Here is a 17,312-nt window from a genome sequence, read left to right as displayed (position 1 = left end):
AGTCCATGTCTTATAATAGTAGTAACTAGTTGTGGAGCCCTCGCTTCGCGTCGGGGGCTCCGTTTTGAATGCGAGTTAAAAAAAAGTCTTGATCTATTTTGTAAAAAAGAATTTTTTTTCGACATCTAACATTGAAGGGTTGTTCCTTTTGTGAAAGTTGCTTCTTTTAGCGTTCGGGTTTTATTTTAAAAAAAAAGTTAATAAAGTGGGGGTTCGATTTGTATTTTAATAAAAGTTAGGGGGTTAAGTTTGTGAAATTTGAAAAAAATTTACCTATAAAGTGGGAGTTCGATTTGTATTTTAATAAAAGTTAGGGGGTTAAGTTTGTGAAAATTGAATATTAGTAAAAAAAAAAAAGTTAGTAAAGTGGGGGTTCCATTTGTATTTTAATAAAAGTTAGGGAGCTAAGTTTGTGAAATTTGAAAAAATATACGTATAAAGTGGGAGTTCCATTTGTATTTCAATAAAAGGTAGGGGGTTAAGTTTGCGAAAAATAGAAAAAGGAATAGTACTATTCATTTCAACTATATAACTAGTTGTGGAGCCCTCGCTTCGCGCCGTGGGCTCCGTTTTGAATGCGAGTTAAAAAAAGTCTTGATATATTTTGTAAAATAGAATTTTTTTTTTGACATCTAACATTGAAGGGTTGTTCCTTTTGTGAAAAGTTGTTTCTTTTAGCTTTCGGGTTTTTTTTAAAAAAAGTTAATTGATCTATTTTGTAAAATAGAATGTTTTTTGACATCTTTTTGTAGCATTGAAGGATTGATTCTTTTACGAAAGTTGCTTATTTTATTATTGGAGAAAAAAAAGAATTACTGTAGCACAGTAGTGGCTCCCTGTGGGTCCAACTGTTTGAGCGCAGCAAATAAATCGGTAAAGCGTGGTGGGTGTTATTATTCAGTATTTTTGGTATTTTTGGTTTTAGTAATGGGATAAATAATAATTTAGAATTTAGAATATAGATATAAAGTGGAGGGTGTGATTTGTATTTTAATGGAAGTTAGTGGGTTAGTTATGCGAAAATCGAAAATTTAAATAGTACTAGTAATGACTAATAAGACAAATAATATAATAATATAATATTATTTGAAGCATTCGTTACCTGAATTTCTGCTCTGGCGGAGGTCCATGATCGATACATATTGGGTTTTGGGGTCAACCCCATGGTTTTGTTTCATCTAATTTTTATTTTATTTTTTATTTTTTTATTTTTTTTTGTATCGTTCCTTGACATCTGAACCTGTCAAACTCTACAACAAACATATTGTTATTACATTTAGATTTTGAAAGGATCTTAAAGCGTCATGAGTTGGTTCAGTGTGCATATGTTGACTTCCTTATAAGCTCCTACAACCGAATATGTGCTCACGTCATCTAATCTAAAATCTAAAATTCTATAATTGTATAGCAACAAGTTTTGACAAACTTTTACAAGTTGGATTCCCTATATATTAATCATGTTCATGTTCCAAAAGGAACCAACAGTTGAAACCATACGAATACAAACTCTGCAAGTAGGTACCAGATATAATAAGTATGTATAACCAAAGGGCCATTTGCCCAACGGTATCGAATCTCAGTTCGTTATACCCCTAATTGATAGCAAAAAAAAAAAAAAATAAAAAATAAAAATCTCTATTTCTTGAAAGGCAATATAGCATTAGTCCAATTATTAACCCTTACATACTAAATGTGGTGGGATTTCTTGTAGTTTTAGTTAAATTACATTTTAGTTTTGAGTTTGCGTTCACATTACACCCGGTCCCTTAACTTCGCCTATATTTACACAAAGACTCCTCAACTTTACACTTTCTCAGGGCTTAAAAGTGTAAATATATAATTTTCTTAAAATAAAAAAAAAAAAAACTAATTCCACCTTGTGTATTATTAATTAACCCTTATATGCTAACTGTGGTGGGATTTCTTGTAGTTTTAGTTAAATTACATTGTAGTTTTGAGTTTACGTTCTCATTACACCCGGTCCCTCAACTTCGCCTATATTTACACAAAGACCCCTCAACTTGATTTCTTGTAGTTTTAGTTAAATTACATTGTAGTTTTTAGTTTGTGTTCACATTACACTCGGTCCCTCAACTTCGCCTTATATGCTAAATGTGGTGGGATTTCTTGTAGTTTTAGTTAAATTACATTGTAGTTTTGAGTTTGCGTTCACATTACACCCGGTCCCTCAACTTCGCCTATATTTACACAAAGACCCCTCAACTTGATTTCTTGTAGTTTTAGTTAAATTACATTGTAGTTTTGAGTTTGCGTTCACATTACACCCGGTCCCTCAACTTCGCCTATATTTATACAAAGACCCCTCAACTTTACACTTTCTCAGGGCTTAAAAGTGTAAATATATATTTTCTTAAAATAAAAAAAAACTAATTCCACCCGAATTTATAACGGGCCCTATCTTCTCGCTCGGTGCGAGTTAAATTTTTTCGAGACCACCTTTCAATTACGGAAAATCTTACGAACCTAGGGGGACTAACTATACGCGAAACAGACAATTTTTAAAAAAACGCTAAACACAACGACAACCTGTATCTTTCCGCTCGCCACGAGTTAAATTTTTTCGACGGCAGCGTCAAACTCGAAATAATTTTATGAACAAAACGAAACTAACCACGTTCAAAACTGACACTTTTAAAAAAACGCTAAACACAACGACAGTTGATAGTGCTCCAAATGAACATATATTTAGTAGCAATATCCTCCCAATATGTAAATTATTTAGTTGTAATTGTCCTATTTTAAGTTGTAATCGTTTATATTAAATAAGTGCGAAGACAAAAGGCGAAAACGAAGATTTGAAGACACAAACGTCCAAAAAGCTCAAATGTTCAAGATACAATTCAAAAGGTTCAATTTATTGATGAAAAACGTCTAAAAATAACAAGAGTACAAGTTACAAAACGTAAAGTACAAGATATTAAATTGTACGCAAGGACGTTCGAAAATCCGGAACCGGGACATGAGTCAACTATCAACGCCCGACGCAATGGACCAAAAATTACAAGCCAACTATGCACAAGAATATAATATAATATTTAAATAATTATATAAATTATTTATATATTATATATATTTAAAAATTATGTCGACAAGCTATGAGACAAATGATCCTGAGCTGGATTTTCAAACTCCGCGACTCGCGGAGTTTGAAGGCTAAAAACTCCACGACTCGCGGAGCTGTCAGAAATCAAAACTCCTATAAAAGGTCACGAATTCTGCGAGTAAAAATAAAAAATAATAATAATAATACTCTATAATAAATAAATATATATATATATATATATATATATATATATATATATATATATATATATATATATATAATATATATAGTATAGGGTAGTTTTATATTAGATTAGTTCGGGTTATGTAAAAGTTATTTTTACGGGTTTTTGAAGTCGAAATTCTGTCCGTGTAACACTACGCGATAAATAATCAATGTAAGCTATGTTCTCTTTTTTTAAATTAATGTCTCGTACTTAAGTTATTATTATGCTTATTTGAGCCAAAGTAATCATGATGTTGGACTAAATATTAAAGACGGGGTAATTGGGCTTTGTACCATAATTGGGGTTTGGACAAAAGAACGACACTTGTGAAAATTAGACTATGGGCTATTAATGGGCTTTATATTAAATTAACGATACCTCATTAATTTAATATAAAGGTTATGATTTGACATATCTATATATAACCACATACGCTTAATCGGACACGATGGGCGGGATATTTATAAGTACGAATTATTGTTCATTTGACCGGACACGGGGATGGATTAATAGTCAATAGACTTGTTAAAACAGGGGTGGATTACATTCAAGGGTAATTGGTGTAATTGTTAACAAAGTATTAAAACCTTGGATTACACACAGTCGATAACCTGGTGTATTCATTAAACAAAGTATTAAGACCTTGTTACAGTTCAAATCCCCAGTTAGTTGGAATATTTGACTTCGGGCATAAGGTTAAATTTGCCGAGCATTTTATAATTATGATCGATGAACTATTGTGGACAAAAACCAGATAGGTTTCAAATACATCCAGGACAAAGGACAATTAACCCAGGGTAATAAATAATCAAAACGTCAAACATCATGATTACGGAAGCTTAAATAAGCATAATATATTTTATTTCATTTTTTCTCGTACTTTTATTTATTGTCATTTTAATTATTGTCATTTATTTTATATTGGTTAAATATCGTCATTTACTTTACGCTTCGCTTAAAATATAAAATCGACAAACCGGTCATTAAACGGTAAACCCCCTTTTATATATTATTAATATAATATATTTTGTACAAATATAATTGTTTAAAAATATAGTGTGCAATAAGCCCGCTCCCTGTGGAACGAACCGGACTTACTAAAAACTACACTACTGTACGATTAGGTACACTGCCTATAGTGTTGTAGCAAGGTTTAGGTATATCCCATTTGTAAATAAATAATTAAAACTTGTGTAATTTGTAACGTATTTCGTAGTAAAATATAGTACTATCACGTACCCCCACGCTACCACATCAAGTTTTTGGCGCCGCTGCCGGGGAATCGGCAAAACTCTATATTTTTAATTCATTTTTGTATAAATATATATTATTTTTAGAAAAACAATATAAAATCCTTTAAAAAAAAAGAAAAAAAAAACGCGTCGAATTTTAAACTGTAACTGAGTTGAAAATTGGAACCCCGCGACTCGCGGAGTTTGCAGCCTCGAATACCGCGACTCGCGGAGCCGCCCTGTCTGACGCGCCTGAAACCCTAAACCAGCATTTATTACGGTATATTATTATTTATTATTATTAATAAACCCTAAATTAGTTAATTAATTTATTAATTAGTTTTAGTTTTATTATTATTTTGTTTATTTAGTTTAATTAGTTTTATTAAATTATAAAATTAATAGTTTTATTAAATAAATAATATAAAAATAATATTTTTATAAAAATTTGTACTTTTTACGGATTTTAGTATATTTTTATATTTTGTTCCTTTTTATTTGTTTTTAGCGTAATATTTGTATGTTTTTCGCTCGTATTTAATTTTAAGACATAGTTTTTGCCGTAGCTTATTTTTATTTCTAGATTTTTAGGCTTTGCCGTAAAATCCCTTAAGTGCTTTTTCTTTAGATTAAGATTTAGGCGCTTTAGAATTTTGCAACGCCGTTTTTAGATTTTAGTACCTAATAAAGTTATTGCCGTTTTGGATATAGAATTCCTTTAAGCATTAATACCTTTAGGCGTAATTTTTTAGATTTAATTTTTAGACTTTTAAGTTACGACGCGCTATTTTCTTATTTTTGTTTTTCGACGTTTTTCGACGCGCATTCTTTTTCTTTATTATTTCTCGACGCTTTAGTTTTTAGGACTTAGAAATTTTCTCTATTTCTTATCTAATATCTCAAACGGAAAGAAAAATTATTTAAGTGGTTAAATTAATGGACGTTGACAATTTTCTGCTTCGTAGTAATAGTTGGATTTGTTAGTGGCTGAGTTGTGAGCTTCCGATTTAAAGGGTTCTGGCTCCCTGCTGCATCTTTTGGCTATTCGAAACGTGGGCAAAAGCAGAAAAGTCTATTAATTGGACAACTTATATAAGTTTTTCTATTTTTATAACTAATAGGATAATTAGTAAATGCACCACATTGTACCTAAAATTTGGCCATCGCAATAAAATGGAAAATTTTGAAAACAAGGCTATGGAAACTCTTTTTGATATTCAAAATCAATTAAATCAATACTCTCAAACGGGTGTTGATGACAATTCGTTCGGTCAATCTTGGATCACGAATGACGAAACAATAACTGGTTGTGAAATCTGTGGAGATTATCACTCAACATGGGAATATTATTATTACGTTCCTATGGAAAATTACGCACCCACGGAACCTGAATGGAATGATTATGAAGAATACAATTCAAATTGGGATTATTCCCAAGAATATTTCCAAACTCAACAACCAGTAGACGAGAAAAATTACGTGTCTGAAAATTTATTAGACAATATGAAAATCAAACTCGAAAAACTCAATGCTCAAAATGAACAAATGAGAGAGTTTGTAAATCGGCAAGCTGAAACTCTATCAGATTACACACCTGTTGATCTGAGGAGTCGTGTGCAAGAAAATCTCATATCATCGAATTTTGATGAATTCGAGAGCTCCGAAATCACCAACTATCCCGGTGATACTTTTTATTCAGTTTTACCAATTTCACAACATATCAACACATTAGCCTCTACCGACGAATTCAATGATCCATCAATGGATGAAGAAGAAGAAGTAAGGGTGACAAATTGGTACTCTTGGGAAAACGATAACGTTAAAAATTTTACCCCCGAGACCAAAGTGGTGGGACCGATAAGTACCGTTAATGAAGAAGAATCTACTCCAATCCCGAAATTCACCATTCCACAACCTTCCAACCCAATATTCTCAATAGACAAGTCATCTACCGAAGATGAACTACGAGCTGTAATAGATAATGACACCTCGGATTTCACCCAATCGGGTAATAGAGGTGAAAACTTTGATCACGAGAATAAAAGGAAGGAAATATTAGGAATTATCCACCCTATACAAATATGTATGTCGGTGTATATCGATCCATTTGACCAAGAACCAGAAAAGAGACATATCCATTTACTAAAAAATACACTTAAAAAAGAATTAAGTAGTGACGATCGGGAGAGTCTAAACTTTAAACCCATTGATATATTATACACCACCCGAGATGTAAATAACTGGCTCACTATTTTAATTCGTGGAACTTATTCTACCGACTTCACATGTCGTCAGCTAAGTGTGGGGGAAGTTTAACCCCACTTAACGTTAAATTAGGGGTTCGGGTTAGTGCATAACTCGTTAATAAACATGCATAATAAGTTAGGGTAAAAGACGCATTTTCAAAGATTAGCAAACAGTCCAGAAAAGCAACCGTTTTTGAAGAAAAACATGTGTGATAAAATAATAAAAGGAATGAACGATGAGGCGCGCCATCTATCATTCGATGAGCTTTGTAATTACAAACTGGGTATTTTCAATCACTTTTCTACACTAATCACCCTCATGAATTTATAATTAGAATCTGATTTCATGCAAATGAGGGCATTGCATGATCTCAAGTGTGGGAAAGGGTTATAAATTCTCTCGGGTTTATACTTGGTTTATTTGCCAAATTTTATGAAAATTTGAAAAAATTTTCAACTAAATGAATTTAAAATCATGTTTATACATATTTATGAACGATGAAAACTAGGTGTTAATACCGAAATTATCGTTACCTCGGAAAGGACATAAATTGAGAAACAACCCAAAACGCTTGAATTCATTTAAAATGGAATATAAGAGAATAAAAAGGCAAAGAACATAATAAATAAAAGTCAAGTGTGGGGAGAATATACCAAGTTATTCAATAAAAAATTATCTATCACATGTTTCCGTAAAGTTATTGCAGGTGCTTTTGTTTTGGACTAAATTAACTGTTTTACCCGATGAAAGAAAAAAAAAGATGGATCTACACGATGAATCAATTCCATCATTAAAAGGAAGTAAAGTCTTCCGAAAAAGAAACGCGCTTCTTGATTTAGGTCAGGAAGTTGTCGTCCAGACCAGCTGTAGGCTGACGAAAAATCTAGAAAAGTCATCACTAATATCAGTAGGAAATCCACGGACCTCAGCATCAAACAGGGTCGCCAAGTGGTCAGACTTATCCTAACCATGAGAGGATCTGTCTCGTAAAATGGGGAGGGCGCCGTGCAAATTAGCTTGATAAGACTAATGAATCAGACCCCCAGAAAGGATAATCTCCTTTTAAAGATTAAAAATCGGCTTTTAAGACTGATATTACTCAATCCTTGAGATTGACTTTAAATATTGAGAATTACAAACTCAGGGAATTCAATGATATCTAAACTCGAGCTTGAACGAGAAAATATTTTGATCAAAATTAAAACCGATTTGTTTTCTAAAAACCTATTTTCAATGCGTTCATTACCATTGAACGTAAAATCCTAGGAATTCACCTAGAATTCATTAGGTCACCTGAACCAAATCGGGTGTCAACCGTAAGAACGGTGGTTGCATAGCATGGTCGAAGACAGGACCTTGTGCCAGAGCGAAAAATTATAAGGGTGAGCTTTACTATTGCTCCTACAAAGGATAGTAATTGCGTCCGACACGTTATAGACCATAATCAAAAGCATGTCACGGGATATTGCCTTAACAGTTGCTTGTTCAACGCTTTCCTTTACAACCGGACGGTAGTTTGCCGAAAGGTAATATACGGGACAAGTAAACTGGACGTGTTGCTTTCCTAATACAAGGTTAGCAAGTGGGTGACACAAAACCATAAGTTTTGAGCTAAAATTTTCAAATCTGAAACCCACAAAACCCACAAAAATATTTTGCAAACACGGGTGAAGGGTTATTCCGGAAAACTTGTCTAGGGTAAAATCTAGCTTGAATTTTCAAAAGATCAAATGTTTTCATAAAGATCCAATTTTCTAACGGATCTAAATTTTCATAGTCATGTGGGACTGTAAACCGCCTTTCAAATGTGCACTTTGCTTTGGAAACCGAAAGTAAATCGGCTATTTGATTGCAAGTGTCGTTGACCTAAACCCGAGGCAACTGTGGATGACACACCCACCTTTAACCATGGTTCTATCGTCACTATCATTGTTTATACTGCCGTATCAAAATCACTGATGTATAAAGTGTGAGAATAAAAAAGTGATTCGAGTGAAGTGTGATTTTATTTCAAGTTATGTATTGCTTGAGGACAAGCAACGTTCAAGTGTGGGGATATTTGATAGTGCTCCAAATGAACATATATTTAGTAGCAATATCCTCCCAATATGTAAATTATTTAGTTGTAATTGTCCTATTTTAAGTTGTAATCGTTTATATTAAATAAGTGCGAAGACAAAAGGCGAAAACGAAGATTTGAAGACACAAACGTCCAAAAAGCTCAAATGTTCAAGATACAATTCAAAAGGTTCAATTTATTGATGAAAAACGTCTAAAAATGACATGAGCACAAGTTACAAAACGTAAAGTACAAGATATTAAATTGTACGCAAGGACGTTCGAAAATCCGAAACCAGGACATGAGTCAACTATCAACGCCCGACGCAATGGACCAAAAATTACAAGTCAACTATGCACAAGAATATAATATAATATTTAAATAATTATATAAATTATTTATATATTATATATATTTAAAAATTATGTCGACAAGCTATGAGACAAATGATCCTGAGCTGGATTTTCAAACTCCGCGACTCGCGGAGTTTGAAGGCTAAAAACTCCACGACTCGCGGAGCTGTCAGAAATCAAAACTCCTATAAAAGGTCACGAATTCTGCGAGTAAAAATAAAAAATAATAATAATAATACTCTATAATAAATAAATAAATAAATATATATAATATATATAGTATAGGGTAGTTTTATATTAGATTAGTTCGGGTTATGTAAAAGTTATTTTTACGGGTTTTTGAAGTCGAAATTCTGTCCGTGTAACACTACGCGATAAATAATCAATGTAAGCTATGTTTTTTTTTTAAATTAATGTCTCGTACTTAAGTTATTATTATGCTTATTTGAGCCAAAGTAATCATGATGTTGGACTAAATATTAAAGACGGGGTAATTGGGCTTTGTACCATAATTGGGGTTTGGACAAAAGAACGACACTTGTGAAAATTAGACTATGGGCTATTAATGGGCTTTATATTAAATTAACGATACCTCATTAATTTAATATAAAGGTTATGATTTGACATATCTATATATAACCACATACGCTTAATCGGACACGATGGGCGGGATATTTATAAGTACGAATTATTGTTCATTTGACCGGACACGGGGATGGATTAATAGTCAATAGACTTGTTAAAACAGGGGTGGATTACATTCAAGGGTAATTGGTGTAATTGTTAACAAAGTATTAAAACCTTGGATTACACACAGTCGATAACCTGGTGTATTCATTAAACAAAGTATTAAGACCTTGTTACAGTTCGAATCCCCAGTTAGTTGGAATATTTGACTTCGGGCATAAGGTTAAATTTGCCGAGCATTCTATAATTATGATCGATGAACTATTGTGGAAAAAAACCAGATAGGTTTCAAATACATCCAGGACAAAGGACAATTAACCCAGGGTAATAAATAATCAAAACGTCAAACATCATGATTACGGAAGCTTAAATAAGCATAATATATTTTATTTCATTTTTCCTCGTACTTTTATTTATTGTCATTTTAATTATTGTCATTTATTTTATATTGGTTAAATATCGTCATTTACTTTACGCTTCGCTTAAAATATAAAATCGACAAACCGGTCATTAAACGGTAAACCCCCTTTTATATATTATTAATATAATATATTTTGTACAAATATAATTGTTTAAAAATATAGTGTGCAATAAGCCCGCTCCCTGTGGAACGAACCGGACTTACTAAAAACTACACTACTGTACGATTAGGTACACTGCCTATAGTGTTGTAGCAAGGTTTAGGTATATCCCATTTGTAAATAAATAATTAAAACTTGTGTAATTTGTAACGTATTTCGTAGTAAAATATAGTACTATCACGTACCCCCACGCTACCACATCAACAGTCCGTATCTTTCTGCTTGCCGCGAGTTAAATTTTTCCGACAGCACCGTTACACTCGAAAAATTTTATTGAAAAAAACAAAACTAACTACGTCGAAACCGGTATTTTTAAAAAATGCTTAACACAATGGCATCTAAAACGGCGCTTAACACATGTGCCGTGTTCCCCACTGTAAATACACAACGCTACGTTAAATATGAATACGCGGGCCGTAAGCCCCCGACGCAACATGCGGGCCGGTCCGGACTAGTTTGTATGACTAAAAAGAGAAAATCTCAAATTCCATCAATCACATTTTCAAAATTCGCAATCAAAACCTGTAAATGACCAGTCTTACCCCCAATTTCATTTCCATAGCCTAATATGACAGTACCATGTACCTAATTTTACTCCAATCAAAAGAAGAAAACTTATCCAAAAATATGAACAGTTGAGTAATACCCTAATCTAGGGATGGCAACAAAATAATAGCATCATAAAAAAATGGCAAAAGCTTGATATCTGCATAACAGAGCACGATATCTGCATCAAACATCAATCAAACATTACACGTAAAAGAAAATCAATATGTTATGGTCAGATTTGTTGGTAACAGAGTTGAATAAAGAAATCATAAACTTATAATTCCATAAAAAAAAAAAAAAAAGAAACATAAACATTACATTAGGAGACAAGAGAAACAGATTCTACAAAAATATCTATAATTTGAATCTCAAATTCTATAAGTTGATGTCCAAGAGCCCCTACGAACCCTAAGTTTACGAACAGGTATCGGATTTGATTATTCACGGGGCTTGCTGTTCAAATTTCGATTGATGGGGCTTGTTGTTCACCATTTGACTTGGATATCTATATTTTCATCCGAGACATATTATTCTGCAACCAATTTAGCATTTAGTTTTTGTAGTTTAGGAACCCTAATTTGTTGTTTGAAACCTCAAGGAATCGCCGGATTTTTTTAATGTATTTTTTCTTTTCTTTTTTTGTTTTAGTTATAGGGCATGTTTGGCAAGGAGCTGTTAGGAGATTTTATGAGCTGTTAGCTTTTAGATTTTATAAAAAAGCTCCTACATAATAAAAAGCCTCGTTTGGTGACACGGGCTTAAAGCTTTTTCGAGATGAGAAAAAGCCCCTTTTTTAAAACGCTACATGTACCAGCGTTTGAGATTGAGATAAAGCGTTTAGGGTATTAATTTCCGTAAAAACTCATCCATGAATATAGAAAACTCCCACGTAAATCAGTTATCTCACCTTGATAAAAGCCGATAACCCTAAGGATCGTTATTCTTCTGGTTTATTCTTCACAATCGCGTATTCTTTTCTTCTTTGAGGTAAACCCTAATTCTTAATCTTCTATATAATTCTGCTGTGATCTGCAATTTTTGTTAAACTTCTATTGATTCTGCTGTGATCTGCAAATTTTTGCTGTGATTTGCAAGAGCCATAAACTGACATATACGTTAACAGCGAGTAATTACATATTTATATGTATGTTTTTTGCTCTTTACTTGTTTAGTTCAATCAGCTCGTTACTTGTATAAATTAACTCGTTACATGTAATAAGTTTTTATAAATCTGCTCGTTACTTAATCTTCTGTATGTATAATTCTGCAATTCTATTGTTAAACTTCTATTGATTCTGATGTGATCTTGCGTATGTATAATTCTGCAATTCTATTGTTAAGAATTGGGTAGACATAATAGCTGAAGAAAAATGCAAGAGATTAATTGGAGATTGTATACATCAGTTTGTAAGCACATTAGTTACTGTTTATCTTGACAAAACTATGGATATTAATCCTTTTGATCGGATGTTAAAGAATTGATTTTGAATGAATTGAAATCAAGAAAAAGTGAGAGTAATGGTATTGTGAGTAGGATTTCGTCTACTTTAGATGTTCCTAGTAACAGAAGGCTTTTTGTTGATGTAACTGGGAAGGTTACCTAGGAATGGGAATAGTTTATATAATTCTGCTTGTTCAAACGTTTTCCTTTTTTTTTCGGGGCGCAGCCCCCTTGACCCCCGCCATTACCGTGCGGCAGTGTCTAGGGGGCTCTTATGGGCGCCAGTGTCTACTTAATCTTGTTTATGTATAATTCTGCTCGTTATTTCAAATAGTGATAAATTGTTGAATAATGGTGGTAGGCTTTAAAAGTAATGGAATTAGGTGTAAAGTGCTTTTATAAGGTTAAGATAATCAATTGGTTTAAATTAAGTATTAAAGTATCATTCGAATCTCATCATGCTGTTAGATGGCCTCAAAACCTGAGAATGCAAAAAAAGAAAACTGGACAAAAGAGATGGTTTTGGAATTTTGTCAGTTCTTAAATAAATATATCACGAAGCATGGTCGAACTTCTCCATTTAAATGGGTATCCCTTCAACCAGAGTTTGAAAGAGCTATAAAACATAAATTCAACAGTAAATGTGCTCTAAAGAACAAGTATGATAGTATGAGAAATGATTACAACCTCTGGAAGTCACTGAAGAACGGAGAGACTGGTCTTGGTTGGAATGAAAGTACGAAGCAACTTAATTGTTCTGATGAATGGTGGAAAACTAAAACTACAGTAAGTTAATATAAGTTATTTAATATTTGAACATCAAATAAAGTTATGATGATATAATTCATTTAATTTAACTAATGATTCACAATTATATTGTGTATAGGAAAACTCTAAATACGCAGCAATTAGAAGAAATCAACCATCAGCACAACTACAAGACGAATGGGATCAGTTATTTGGGGATGCAGTTGCTAGTGGGTCGAATTGTGTGGCGCCTTCAATGGACTCAAGTACAATCAATGATGTGCATGTTGAGAACCTTGTGGACGATGATGTTGACATGGTTTTTGATGCAAATGCTTATCAAGTTAACAAGGACACGCCTTCAAATCTAGAGGACTTAGAAACAGAAGATCCCAATTTCTATAGCAACCTTCTTAATGAAGCCATTCAACAAACTGCATCGGCACCAGTCCCAAGTGAGGCTGCTAAAATTTTTGACATGACTTCTAAAATAAACACTAAACCCAAACCAGCTAACATGAAACGTAAAGGAAGAGAATCAAAGGGATCTTTAATGCTTAAGAACCATTTAGCGCAAAGTAGTGTGGTGCAACATGTAACACCCTAGGTAAATCCTACATTGCCCACGAACATGAGTGATCATGGGATTATAAGGTAATACTCACGCTTAAATGACACAATGCGTTTTGGGACTACATGCAGAGCAGATGTGTGAGTACGCTGCAGTTAAGCGTGCTCGGGCGAGAGCACTACCAGGATGGGTGACCTCCTGGGAAAGTGCTTCTCGTGTGTGGTCGCCAAGAAAAAGCCGTACGCCTGCGGGCAAAGCGGAAAATATTGTGATCATGTTAAGCTGGGGTGTTACAGAATGGTATCAGAGCCACTCATGTGTCGTTGGGGGTGGTGGGGCAAACCTCATCGAGGACGATGAGTCCCTGAGGGGGGGTGAATGTAACACCCTAGGCAAATCCTACATTGCCCACGAACATGAGTGATCATGGGATTATAAGGTAATACTCACGCTTAAATGACACAACGCGTTTTGGGACCACATGCAGAGCAGATGTGTGAGTACGCTGCAGTTAAGCGTGCTCGGGAGAGAGCACTACCAGGATGGGTGACCTCCTGAAAAAGTGCTTCTCGTGTGTGGTCGCCAAGAAAAAGCCGTGCGCCTGCGGGCAAAGCGGACAATATTGTGGTCATGTTAAGCTGGGGTGTTACACAACAATGTGCTCTACAGATATTAGAAGCAGATTCTTCCAAACTTGATGAAAGTACTAAGTTTACTATTGGAGCTGCTGTAGGTGAGCTTAACCGGATGGTTGATGTAGGATTAATGACAGAAGTAGGGGATTTGTGGTTGTTTGCAATTGATTTATTTGAAGATCTGGTGAAAAGAGAAATATTCATCAATATACGAAGTGATAATGCCAGGCTAGTGTGATGACCCGAAAATTTCTGACTAAATTTAAACTTAATCTTTGTATGATTAACATTTCCGACACGATAAGCAAAGTCTGTAAAACTGAATCTCAAAATTTTTGAACTATTCAAATACCTTTCGATTGTTCTCGACTATTCGCGTACAATTATATGTAAATAGATACATATAGTATAACTTGAAAACGTAACAAAGTGTTGTGTATATGATACTGTGCATTAAACTTATTGGTTTGATTATCTGATTAATATATTTAACTACGGAGTTAAAAGATTATGCCAAACGATTGAATTAAAAAGATATTTACTGAGTCCCTTAAGAATTATAATATTATTACGAGTCTCTATTGTGAGGTCCACGTTGATTCGAGAAATCATTCATTTTTAACGGTATCCGAAAAATGGTAAAGTGTTAGATAATGAAAGTTAGAGAAAAGTTAATGGAGAACTAAACTGCATAATATTCAATTAATTTTGTTTCAAACGTACGAACACATTTTTCGATATAATAGAATTTGATTATAAAGTGTTTTTATGGATTTTCAGTGATATGAAAATAAAAATAAAAATAAAATAAAGATTTCTAATGAGCACCAAAAGACTACAACATTTCATCTCAAGATTTCAAGTTAAAATGAAGGAAATCACTAAACCTGCGCACTTGCACGAGAAAAATCATAACTAAATCATACTGACTCGAAAAAGGGTGATTCTGGTGTCCAGACGTCCGTAACTCAAAAATCTACAACTTTCATGAAGACACCATACATGGACCGCGTACCTATCTACGCGAAACGCGTAATGTTTGCCGACATAAAAAGTTTGTCGACATAAAAAGTGATAGCAACTTGGGACATCAATACTTCTTTAAATATCGCTGAGTTATGGTTCCATTCTCATTCTTTCACTCTTATTACTCCATATACATATATAAATAAATATATTAATTTTATTATTATTAAAGATTAATATTATTATTAATCTTATTATTTTAGTAAGTGTTAGTATTATTATTTTACATTAAATACTACGACGTGGTTCTGCCCAAATGTTTTCAAAACTGGTTACCGAGTAGGATAGGGCTAAGGAAATTATGGGTTATTGCTTTGGAGGATATGGGTATGGATCGGGGGTATGCTTGTGAGTCAAATCTAGTGTTTATCATCTCCGTTGTGTCTACGTACTTTCTTACAATATTGAATCTCAATATTGATATGTAAGTACTTATATTCTATCTTTTATATAATAATTGTGTATCCATGTTTAGTGCTCGAGTATATATATATATATATATATATATATATATATATTTATACATGCTTGTATGCTAAATTTCGTCGCTAAACAGTTTATAATGAATCACGAATTAAATACATATATTACTAGTAAAGGGTATATGATATACATGTTTTTGGAAAGCTATCGAAAAATCAATAACTTTTTATTTAGATATCGAATAGTTTTGATGAACGGATTAAAAGATATAAGCAACTGAATTATGATTGATGTTAATTAAAATTGTTTTTGAATCTACAATTAAGATTTAAACAACTTGTTTACGAGATTGATAAAATGGATTTTTAAATATTACCAACCGAGTAAATGAATCCTTATATAAGGCATGTCTCGTTTTGTTGAACTAAAGTCGGAATGACTTTTTGAAATGACTTTTGATAAATTTTTGTGTGTCGATCTCGAGCATTAGGATTGTGATACACTATGACCTGACCTAGCTTGATAAACATTTATTGACCAACATATGTTCTCTAGGTTGAGATCTACGGTTATTTGGTAATCTGAGTTTCAGTCACATTTTGGTGAACGACTTTATATGCTGCTAAGGTGAGTTTCATTTGCTCCCTTTTTAAATTGCTTTTGCAATCTATATTTTTGGGCTGAGAATACATGCACTTTATTTTAAACGCAATGGATACAAGTACATACTAAATTCTACACTGAGTTTGAACCAAAAATCCCTTAGCTTTGGTAACTAGTAACTGCCAGTTATAAGAACTGGTGGGCGCGAGTAGTAGTATATGGATCCATAGGGCTTGATATCCCCGTCCGAGCTAGAGCACTAGCCTTTTAACGAACGTATGCTATTTGAGAAGCGTACACGTTGGTTTGCGTGTATTATTAAGATGATTATACAAAGGGTATAAATTATATATACGTTAAGTTTAGTTACCAGGGTGCTCAATTTCGTAGAATATTTTGATAAACGTTTTTGGATGAAACAACTGAAATCTTGTGATCCACCTTTATAAACAGATTATGCATAACGCTAAAACTATGAACTCACCAACCTTTGTGTTGACACTTTTTAGCATGTTATTTCTCAGGTTCCCTAGAAGTCTTTCGCTGTTTGCTTATATGTTATACAAGCCATGTGCATGGAGTCATACATGATTTATTCAAGAAAACGTTGCATTCACAAAATCATCACCATCTATCTTATTTTGACTGCATTGTTAACGGAAGTACTATTGTAAACTATTATTTACGGTGATTGTTTATATGTAGAAATCATCAGATGTCAAAAACCTTTAATTTAAATATTCATATATGGTGTACCATTTCAAAAGAATGCAATGTTTACAAAACGTATCATATAGAGGTCAAATACCTCGCAATGAAATCAATGAATGACGTGTTCGTCCATATGGATTTGGAGCGATCGTCACAG

The sequence above is a fragment of the Rutidosis leptorrhynchoides genome, chromosome 3 (genome assembly GCF_046630445.1).
Source record: "Rutidosis leptorrhynchoides isolate AG116_Rl617_1_P2 chromosome 3, CSIRO_AGI_Rlap_v1, whole genome shotgun sequence".
NCBI lineage: Eukaryota > Viridiplantae > Streptophyta > Magnoliopsida > Asterales > Asteraceae > Rutidosis > Rutidosis leptorrhynchoides.
This window is presented reverse-complemented; position numbering follows the sequence as displayed.